We start from the raw sequence: 11,770 nt of genomic DNA on the forward strand, positions 1-11,770 counted from the left end.
CTTATTGCAGACAGCCTTCAGCTTTCAGCTTATCGCTGACAACTTATCACTGACAGCCTTAAGCTAATCTGACAGGTTATTGCTGACAGCCATCAACTTGTGTTTTCAGCTTATCATGACAGTTTTCAGCTATCACTGAAGAGTTAGCTTTCAGCTTATCGTTGACAGCTTATCGTGACAGCTTTCAGCTATCACTTGCTGATGTTGTCAAGTAGTTCTGTAAGACGAGTTTTGTTGGTTAAAAGCCGGCTATAAAAGGTTTTTTTTTTCCAAAAATATGTCTATATTTGTTCAAAATAACACATTTAATTGTATTCAAGGGTTAACTTCATTTTAACTAATTATTGATATAGTTTCATTTCTAAATTCAAGTCTGAAGAGTCATTTTTCAGAGTTATACTTCAGAGTTATTTCAAGAGTACAAGTCTGAAGTAGCATCGTACTTTCGATGATCATTCATATCTATAAGATAAGTTCCTGACATGATTTTAATTTTTTCAATTTACCCCGTGTAATACACGAGATCGAACCTAGTATTTATAATAAAGATAAATAAGATTTCTTTTCTCAGTAAATGAAAAACATTTCGTGTACTCAATTTTATACTAATGAAAAACATTTATTGAATTTTTTTCGTACTAACCGAGGGTCACTACATGAAAAGTGAGCTTTGACGATGCGCCTTTTAGCGATGACATGTTTCCGTCACAAGTTATAACGACGACATGTTGTTATCTACTCTTTTCGGTGATAAATGGACTTTTAGCAACGACAAAAGTCGTGCTAAAAGCCTTGTTTCTTGCGGTAGGCCCTGTTTTTATATTCGTCCAGGCCTTATAAATTGTCAGGAACAGGCCTGATTTTAGTGATATACTATACTATCTATGCCTTTTATTTTTTACAGTCGTTTCATTGTTAGATGATTGCCTAATTTTTGGAGTCTCGCTTTCGCATCTCATAGTCACCGCTGAATATTAAATCAACTTAATATTGAAATATTGACTCTGGGGTTTTCACGTTTATTTATTAATTTGAGATTACACAGTCTATACTTCCAGTCTTGCACTTTCATTTTGCATTATTTTTATCTGAGATTAATTAAAGATAATAGATTATTACATAGTACATCTAGGCTTATTGGCTTCTTGCAATTGTATTTTTAATTTTAGATTGAAGTTATGTTTATACTTTCTGGTTTGATTTTGATTTCTTGTTTGCTGAGTGTGACTTCTGTGTTTGAGTTCAGCATTTGGATTTTCAATTTATGTCATTCTGGTTTTGGTGGTACTATACCAATTGTTGGCTTGACATGGTTCAGAGTAGCACACAAGCATTAGCCATCTTTGACTATCAGATCATATATAGTTCCAAGGTTACAGCCATAATGGTCATGTAGAGGTACCCTTCCACCCAATGCATCCGACACGTCAGGGTCGACCCTGGGTATAAGTCTCTTAAACAAGGTACAAGTCTCTTAAGCAACGTACAAGTAGATAATTAATTGAGAGACTAGGACCGGGATCTGGCTTCCTGGGTGAACTGGTGGCCGGCGACTGTGAATTCGGGTCGGGACATGTGGTCGGTGGTCTGCGCGTTTGGAGATAGTTGCAGATATGGCAGCTTATTTTTGGACCGTCTGGACTCAAAGGAATCACAAGACGTTTAGGGGAAAAAAACAAGTCTGAAAAGGAAGCTTGTAGTGATATCCAATTCACTGCGTATGATTGGATTAGATGTAGAGCGAGGATTATCAAGTCTTTTTAGTTGGGAGAGTTGGACTCGTAACCCAGTTGATGCCATGTACTCTGTTTGTAACTAGCTCCTCGCTAGGCTTCCCTCTTCTTTAATACATTGCCTTTTCGCTGTTCAAAAAAAGGACCGGGATCGGGAGACACAAAGGTTTGAGCAAGATTGATACATCTTCAGTGTAATTTTGGTTTCAATTTTTTAAGTTCAACTTGGATATATATTTATATAATTTTGAATATAATTTAGTTATTTATTAATGTTATTTCCTATTTTCAGTTTTTCCCCTTTTGTAATGTATATACTGGGAATTGCTTTATACATGAAAACCGATCAAAAATAATTTTTTTAAATAAAAAAAATCTGATTTAGAGTTAGATCGCTAAGTAAATTCTTATGTTTATCTGTAGCTAATCTGTAGCTAATATTTTCGTAATTAATCCGCAGTTAATACAATCCCTAGCTAATATGTTCCATATTTAATCATAGCTAATACAATCCCTAGCTAATCGGTAGCTAATATTTTCCCTGGTTAATCCGTAGTAAATACAATCCCTAGCTAGCTAATTTGTAACTAATTCGTTCCGTAGCTAATCCCTAGCTGACTTTCGTTGGTAATTCGTCGTTAATTCATTGTGGTTTTTTATTTGATAAGTGAAAACTAATCGATCTAATAAACACCATTTTATGATGGATTTGCTACACGTCCAATGCTAATATTAACGTTCTGGCGCTAAATCCGTAGCAAAATATATTTGCGACTAACTGATTAGCTATGGCTTTTTGCGACGGATTTGCTAGGGATTTAACTTTCAGCTACGAACGTGCCTTCGTTGTGCTATAGGATCTTTTTCAATTGCATGTATCGTATAAATCTAGGGATTTTTCTATGGGATTTTCGAGAGAGAATGAAATAGAAAAAGAACCGAGAAAGGTAACGTTTACATTTAGAGAGGGCATCTTGGAAAACATTTGAGTTTGAAGCTCAATTTTGGAGAATGGAAACATTAGACACGTTTTTTATGTAACGATACTTGAAGCAACATTAATCAAAGAAAGTAGAAACTCGAATATTCTGAATTTAGATTCAAAATCTATACTTTAACTTGGATGATATGTTATAGTTGTAAGTAGAAAAAACTAAAAAAGTTTGATGAAAATTTAAGTACCTTGATAAATTTCAAAACATGTGGGAAGTCATTGGAACCTTTCCCCTTAATTTGTTTTCCTGGCAACTTCAGTATATATATTAAAGCATACATAAATGGTGAATAATTTTCCTTCATTAATTGGTTTTTAACTTCGCATTGATGTTTCCAGAAGAAAACCCGTTTACTCTTTTTTGTGCTTTTGTGTTTTACCTTCGTGTGTCAGTTACAGAGATCGTTTAGCTATTTATTAACACTGCAGAAAAAGTTATAAACTTAACCACAAGGGTGGTGCCTGATTGGTTTGATCTTGACTCTAAAGGTCAAAAGTACCGGGAGGTCTCAGATTCAAATCCAAGGAGGAATAAAAATCCGCTTGTGGCTACGGAGGTTCAAATGCGGTGACTCCGGGCTATCTGCAAAGCAGGTGGTTGCTCTGGGATTAGTCGGCTCGCATAGCGGGTTGGATATCCAGGTTAATAAAAAAAAAAGTTATAAACACAGATGAGTAAGATAATTTCATATACTTGGTCTTTAACATTTATTGGAGGCTCGTTGTAGGACACTGCATAAATGTAGTAGGAAGGATATATCGACATTGAAATCTCTTTTATTTTTTCCAACTGCAAGCAACAACTGTTCCACATCAGATACTGGAATACTTAATTGTACCACACGGATGACAAGCTGTTTGTCTATCAAGTAACACTAATTAATGTCCATATAACTGTACGCTTAGCTTGGATCAAGTGATACAAATTCAAGTCGTCCAAGAATTTGCTAATGTATGATGTGCAATGGGTGTTGTACCTTTCACATCAGTAAATGACAACAGCTGATTTCATAGAGAATGTTGAAGGTACTGTGCCTCCAACAAGAGGTTGTTAAGCAACATATATATGCTCCTTTAGCATTGTATGTGCCATTGATTAGTTTGGTTGTACTAATGTGTTGATTTATATATATTGATGTTCAAAATACACCCTACTTATATAATTTTGATCGACAATTATACCTCCTTCCAATAATTTTCCCTCCACATTAACTACCAATAACCACCTATTTAGATGGACATGAAAATGGTTGGTTTCCATCTTTCTACAGTCTTAACTCCATTTTTTTATCCTTTTCTATAAATCAGTATGGAAAGATTGATTATTAGAACAATCTACTCTGTCCATCATAACTTCATCAAAAAGAGAATTGAAATGTAGGAAAGCCCTTATTATAAAGGACATATTAAATGGCATCCATGTCGTCTGAATTTCCATCATGTGAGTCCTTAACTTCATATTTGATATAATTAACGTGATATTTGCTTAAGCTGAATAATTTGAAACATTAGATCTAACCCTTAGTTGTGATATAGAGTAATTATTTGCTACAGAGATTAAAACATTAATCAAAATACAAATCCTGATTGATAGATATGTGAATGGAATTATTTGCTAGAAGTGATTAACAAATTGTGCTTACCATGTACTTATAGTTTGTTCCAATGTGTTGTTTCTCTAAAATGTAAAAGACCGCATTTAGAAGCTAGTTAGGAGTCATTTGGAGTTCTCTGCTACTTATTATGTATTGTTGTTGGGCAGATAGGCTTGTTATTTAATTGGGCTTGTTATTTCGCAACACTCATCTGTTTTCGATTCAGAGTATTTCACCCTTTGGTGGCTCACTTAAACTTTAGCTGGAGTACAGCTGTTACAGTTTTTCATGGTCATGGAGCTTAAATTTCCAATCCATGTGTTCGGTTTCCTGTATCTATTAACACGTTACGGTGGGACCATTCAAATGGAAGTCAGAAACGGACTAACGAATCCATCGCAACCACCAGACCAGACCAGTGTTCTTTGAATTATTACTATATATAAGGCTTCTTGGTAGTTCCATTTTGCTGTTGTGAATTTAATTTCCACCAAATCCTAAGCCTTGATGTCCCTTGCATAATTAAGGAGGCCACTGTGAGCATTAGATCACTCCAGCGAAGAGCCAGGTGAGTTACTTTTACCACTAGTACATTGCATACTTATAAATTATGTAGTTAATACTTGTACACCCACATGGCAAGAGCAAAGATTAGATGTTCTTTGATGGAAATAAGATCGAAAAGAAAACGAAAATATTCAAATAAGAAACATTCCAGGTTAATTGTTACTAGAACCAGCCTACACGTTAAAGAGGCAACAATTTGTGTTGCATTGATAGAAATATGTGTATCGTACAGCAATTCGGTGTTGTACTATGTGACAAGTGGCATGAAGGACTGTACAAATACAGAGCAAGATTGTACTTGCTGCAGTTTTGCGATCTGTAAAGAGAGTTGTACATTTATGTTACAACATTGTAGGAGAATATGCCAACATGGAGAAGGGTTTTGAGATGGTTGTATCACATGCAATATATGTTGTATCCCTACAAGGCTCAATCGATAACCATGAATGTGATGACTAGTAAGATGGCAAGCCAACAGCCAACCAAACTGAATTCATTATGTTCACGTACAAGCTTTAATCTTCTTCCCGTTTCTTGCATTCTTTATTGGAAAACTGAAAAATTTCCCATAAAGGTAAGTTGTTTGTTGATGTCATTTAATTCCACCAAGTCTAGATGGACCAAATTAAATATATCTCATTTGTTCTCAACATGCATCTCTGACTTGTACCGTAAAGGACAAGTTGAAACTAATCTAAAAGCATTTGATCGGAACTTGCTATTAGACGACAACCGGTCCTTCTTTAAGACAAATCAACTTATGAACTTATGTTTTGTAAAAATATTAAATTCAAAACCGAAGAGGAAGCTATTTTTTAGAAAAGCTCGAGGAAGGAGTAGAGGCTTTGTTTGAGGTGGAATATTGGTTTGTTCGACATTTAGAGATGGTTTTATATACAACGGTGGAATGTTGAAATTAGTTATACAAAAAAGCTATGAAACAAAATCTTGATGTACATGATTTGCAGAAGTGAGCTCAAGCTTGCATTTCAAGTCGTATGGGCGTTGGAATTATGGTTGGTACGTTACACACGCATGCTATGCGACTTTGTTTGTTGTCACATTTATCTAGGGTTTGAGTTAACTTGCTGAACTCACGTGTGTAGTGGCTGATGAGCAATTGAAGTGGTGTTTTAATTCGACTGTTTACTCTAAGCATACAGTGTTGTAGCATACGGGTCCAACACAGAGAGGCGTTGGTCTAAGCACTAATTTAATCTGCTTGAGATTATGAACTAGCTACACGACTGCTACTTTTGTAATTTTTAACTATTTCAACCAAGTTAAAAAAAGAAGGGAAATGACAAAAATAGGAAACTACCCTAATGACTAAAATAACAACCAAATTCCTAGTATACATCTAATCTTGACTACTTATGCTAAGAGGATAGAGGAACATCCGAATTGATGATTTTAGATCCATTAAGGTGAGCCTTGTCGAAAGAAAATCACTCGAACCACTCTTTCTAGGTGAAAATTCCTTATCAATTAAAAGTTTTGTAACATGAGTTTCAGTGTTGATGACGGATTGGATGAAAGCGTAATAAACCCAATTAAGTTATACCAAATAGCTAACAAAAAACACCACTTGGATGGGAATTAACAGTTTCCTCAGGGACGTTAAAATCTTTTTGGAGGCCCTTGTTAAAAGCTATATTTTTATTAAATTGCAAAATGAGATAATAAAGATACATATATACAAGTTGCAAGGCGATGATGAGATGTATTAGTTTTGTTTTCTGATAGAAATTAGCGAAGCACTGATATGGGATATAATTTTACATTGATGGGGCTGCGTTCAAAGTTACACATTTAACATGTTAAAGAACTGCCCTGAGTTTCCATATAATTAACTAACATGTGCTTACTACGAGAATAGCATTATAGCTATCTAATTACCTAAAGGTGATAATAATAACTAAAATAATTCATAATAACAAAAACTAAAAACAGATGGAACTAATCTTAACTATTCCAAAACATGAAAACCCTTCTAAAGAAAATAACATACAAACTAAATCATATCATTTAGAAATAACCAATATAAGATGACACAGATCCAAGATTAGATCTAGAAATCAAAACATGGCTAACTGAAAACGTGAAATGAATCTGACAAAGAAAAAAAATCTCAAGCATAAATCTGAATCAAGTACAAATTAATAGCTACTAAACCAGAACCAAATAAATCAATCATATATGCAGTAAAAAATCCATAATAGAGAATGCAAAATCATACTAAAATGCCAAAGATAGTGACTTAATGTGTATAGCTTATAACAAAGCAAATTAAAACAAGAGAGAAGAGATGGTTGTACTCACCTTGATTAATAATGAAAAGCCAAGGGGGCTTTTTAAAGGTCTTACAAAGAGTTTCATCCTTATAAAAAACTCTAGATAACATAAAACATAAAACTAAAATAGGTAAAGCTTAAAATCTAAAACAACTATGATCTTCATTTTCTTCGACATTAAAATCATTCAACTTCCAGTACTCCCCCTTCATTCAAAGTTGACAACTTCTAGTTGCTCTCGAAGTTCTTCGTACTTTGCTGTTGGAAGTGACTTAGTGAACACATCAGCCGCATGTTGATCTTATTTGTAGAATTCCAACTTAATTTCTTCATTGGCCATAAAATCCCTAATAATATGATTCTTAATATCAATATGTTTTGATCTTCCATACAGCACATTGTTGCCTTGTTTTGTTCTTGATTCAAGTCTACCAAAAATCTTCTCAGCCATAATGCTTGACAAGCAACCGTCGTTGCAACAACGTACCTTGCTTCTGTAGAGGATAAGGCAACAGGGTTGCTTCATTGATACCAACTTTACTGCTCATGATCCAAGTTAAAGAGGTCTCCTCTAGTATTCATTATCTTCATGGAGCTTGCCAAATCATTATCACTATACCTTTTTAGTTTGAACTTCTCTTGTGTTGAATACCATATTCCACAAGAGACAGTTCAAACAACATATTGAATGATATTGTTGTTGCTCTAAGGTGATGGACACTTGGACAGTGCATGAACATTGAAACTAAGCTAACAACAGAGGCTAGATTAAGTCTTGAGTGAGTGATATAGAAGAGATGTCATACTAGGCTTCTAAACTTCCTTGCATCTGTAATTTATGTTCCATCTCCAATAACAAGTTTCTACCTCACATTCATTGGTGTTGCACAAAGTTTTGCAACTTTCCATGTCAAACTGCTTGAATATATCTATAACATATTTCTGTTGAAAGAGAAATATATCGTTCTTGGTTTGCTTTACTTTAACGCCTAAGAAGTAATTCAATTCTCTTATATTTGTCATCTCGAACTTGCTCTCCATAACTTTTTTGAATTCTGCAATTCTGAACCGGCCTAAATCTTATATTCTACATATAGATTTACTATAATAGTGTCTTCTTTCTCCTTGCTTCATCACATATAAAGTTTTGTTGAAACTTCTCTTGGCTTCATTTCGTGAAAGAACTCGTCTATTTTGTTGTACCAAGTTCAAGGGGATTGATTTATCCCATACAACGCCTTTTGAGTTTGTATACTTTGTTTTCTTCCCCTGGAACTTCAAACAATTTGAGTTGTTGCACATAACCCTTTTCCTTGATCTCTCTACTTTGAAGAACGGATTTTACATCATACTGATGAATGGTCCACTACATTTGAGCTGCAAGTGCGAGAATGATTCTCACAGTCTCAAATCTTGCCTCCAGTGCGAAGGTCTCTTCGAAGTCTACTCCATATTCTTGTGTATACCCCCGTGCTACTAACCTTAATTTGTGTAACACTCATATTCCAACGCCTTTGTGTCAGTATTTTAATGTTATTCTAGACTTTAAAACCATTTTATTAATGAGGTTTAATATGCTACTGTGTTGGTAAGAATCCTTTTTATAGATCATGATTACTAGAACTCAATGACCATTGATCCGTTGTGGGGCTTAATAACATGGGAATGAGGCCAACTTTTGTATTACGCCACTGTCCATGGAAATATGGTCTCCTCCATCATTTTGAAATGAGTTTTGGACTTTATAACTTAAAATGGAAAATGTGAACTCTTGAGTTTGAACTCACTAGACGTAAAGCTTAATGCTTTTTCTTAAATGACTTGTAGATCATATGATCTCTAGGTGATGGATTTTCGAAGGCTTGAGCAAAGTGGTGAACGCTGGTAGAGGCACTTTTTGGGGTCAATTGCTTTTAATGAATTAACGTTATGACTAGACAGGATTGTTTTGGTGATGATATTGACACCTATCTGTGATCCAAACTTTGGACTTTTAGATTAGTAGGTTGTTAACTGTCAGACATACCTTGATGTAGCTGCTCTTGGATAGATTTATACACAGTCGATGTTATTTTTAGTTGTATTATGTGGTCTTTTAAATTTACACTTATTTAGGGGTGTTACAAGTTGGTATCAGAGTTATAGTTTAAGTGAACTATGTATGAACTTAAAATGTCTAGACTTAAGTTGAGACTCTAAGTGGAGATTTTTGAGATGTGGGTAGAACTCTTGAGATATAAGAGCTATAGAGTCGACGAAAATGCACTAATTTAGAGTTCTCATTATGGTAATGAGAATTCTTATGCATAATATATTCAAAATTTCATGTAGCTAATGTTATTATGAATATATTGTTTCGTGAGCATTCTTGACCCTACTATTATTGCGATGATTGATGAATGTAACTGTACGTTTCAATTGTTAATCTTATATTGGTGAAAGCTCATATATTCATTCTCTTATATGACAACCTAAGATGTTAAATACGCAAAATAGACTGCCCGTCCAAGAAGAGAGCCAAAAAGTGAGTGTTACAGCTCTGGATCGGGCAAGGGGAGCCAATAATGTGCTACCCCCTCCATTTCCACCATTGTTGGGTGGTAGAGTGGATCATGCACCAAGGGTACCTTGACTTCCTCCAACCAAATATTCAGGAGGTGAACCCTCATACTGAAATGTAAGATAGTGTCATACAGATGACAGACTCTGCTGTTATGAGATCTATATAAAATAAATTTCTTGGACTATTAGCAAAGGAGACTCGTAAGTATACACTTGTCAATCCATTGTCATCTTTTACAAGTAGTAAAGACGATAAAATACCAAGTACCGATCCACAGGGACAGGGAAATCCAAACTTTCTTAAGTCAAACCAAGAAACAATGTCATACGACGAAATCGAAGAAACGCTTTTGAGTTGGTTAATTATAACTACTTATTTTAAACATATAATTAAAAAGGAAGCAACGATGTAGGGATCTGTTTAAGGTTACCATGTTCGACCATTGGAAGTGAAATACCGAAAGAAATGTGAAAAGGTAAAACTAATATCTATATAAAATGCATACGTGTATTAGATGTCTTGTTTATGTACAAGTTCTAGATCAGGATAAGCTAGATCTAAGAGCCACAAAGGATCTTTGCTCGGCTATATAGATGGCATCAAGGGTTACCAAATCTAGAAACCCTTGACCCAAAAGTGATTCATTCTTGGCACGTTACCTTTGATGAATCGTCTATGTTGAAGTCCTCACAAGATTCTTAGTCATCTCAAGTACCAAAGACTGCTTCTATTGTTGCTTCTAGTGCCAATGATGTAGAAACAATAGATAGTCCAATTATCATGAATTCATCTACTTGAGATACTATTCTTGGATCACCCTGTGATATTGTAGAAGAAGTCATCCCATCAGTTACTACTTTTAGTGGTCTCTTGTCTATAAATGAAGAAGACATTGACAATGATAGTGGAGAACAAGATATTGAGGCGATCCTAGAAGTTGCACCTACTAGACATAGCCATAGAACTATTCGCCGCTCTAAGAGATACGAAGATTGGGATTTTGCTAATATGATCTTTACAGATCAGTTAGAGTTTGCATTACATGTTGGAGAAGAGTAGTAGTTAACATGAAGGATGTTGGCCTCAATCCACAGTTCAATTCGCTATCCGTCATGTAAGAAGAGATGAAAGTTCTCTCAAAGAACAAGAGTTGGGGAACTATGTTCACTACCAAAAGTTTTTCATGCTATCGGTTCAAAGTGGGTGTACAAAGTCAAAGATGACAACCGCTTCAAGGCTTGGCTCGTTGCAAAAAGGTTTTTCTTAATGGGAAGGTATTGAGTATAATGATATTTTTGATCCTATTGTTCTTCATACATCCATTAGAGTTTTTTTTTTTTTTTTTTTGCAATCATAGCCATTCACGGTTTAGAGTTGTAACAATTGGATGTGAAGACCGCCTTCCTACACGAAGATTTAGAGGAAACCATTTACATGAAGAAACCCGAAGGTTTCATCTCCTACTGAAAGTCAGATTATGTTTGCAAGCTCAAGAACTCCCTTTATGGACTTAAACAATGACCTTATCAATGTTATAAGAATTTTGATTTGTTCATGCTAACTCTTGGTTTTGACCGCAATGAAAAAGATGCTTGTGTCTATCATAGAAAAAACACTAGTTTTTTCACTTATTTACTTATTTATGTAACTGACATGCTTATTACTTGAAAAGATAGATCAGAGATCAAATGGCTAAAGGACAAGTTGAAGTCAGAGTTTAAAATGAAAGATCTAGGACCATTGCAAAATATTTAGGCATGGAGATCATGAGGGACAGAAAGTCCCGAACCCTTAGATTGACATAATAAGCTTATAACTAGAAGATATTGAAGATGTTCAACCTTGATGGTGCCAAAACATCTAGCACTCTGCTACAGAAGCATATTAAGACTACAAGTGATGCTTGTCTGAAGGATGACAAGAGAAAGGCCAAAATGTCAAAGGTTTTGTATGCTAGTGCGGTCAAGAGTCTTATGAACGTCATGGTGTATACTCGTCTCAATCTTGCACATTGTGTTAGAGTG

Source organism: Cynara cardunculus (genome assembly GCF_001531365.2).
Source record: "Cynara cardunculus var. scolymus isolate 2C chromosome LG 2, CcrdV1, whole genome shotgun sequence".
Classification (NCBI taxonomy): Eukaryota; Viridiplantae; Streptophyta; class Magnoliopsida; order Asterales; family Asteraceae; genus Cynara; species Cynara cardunculus.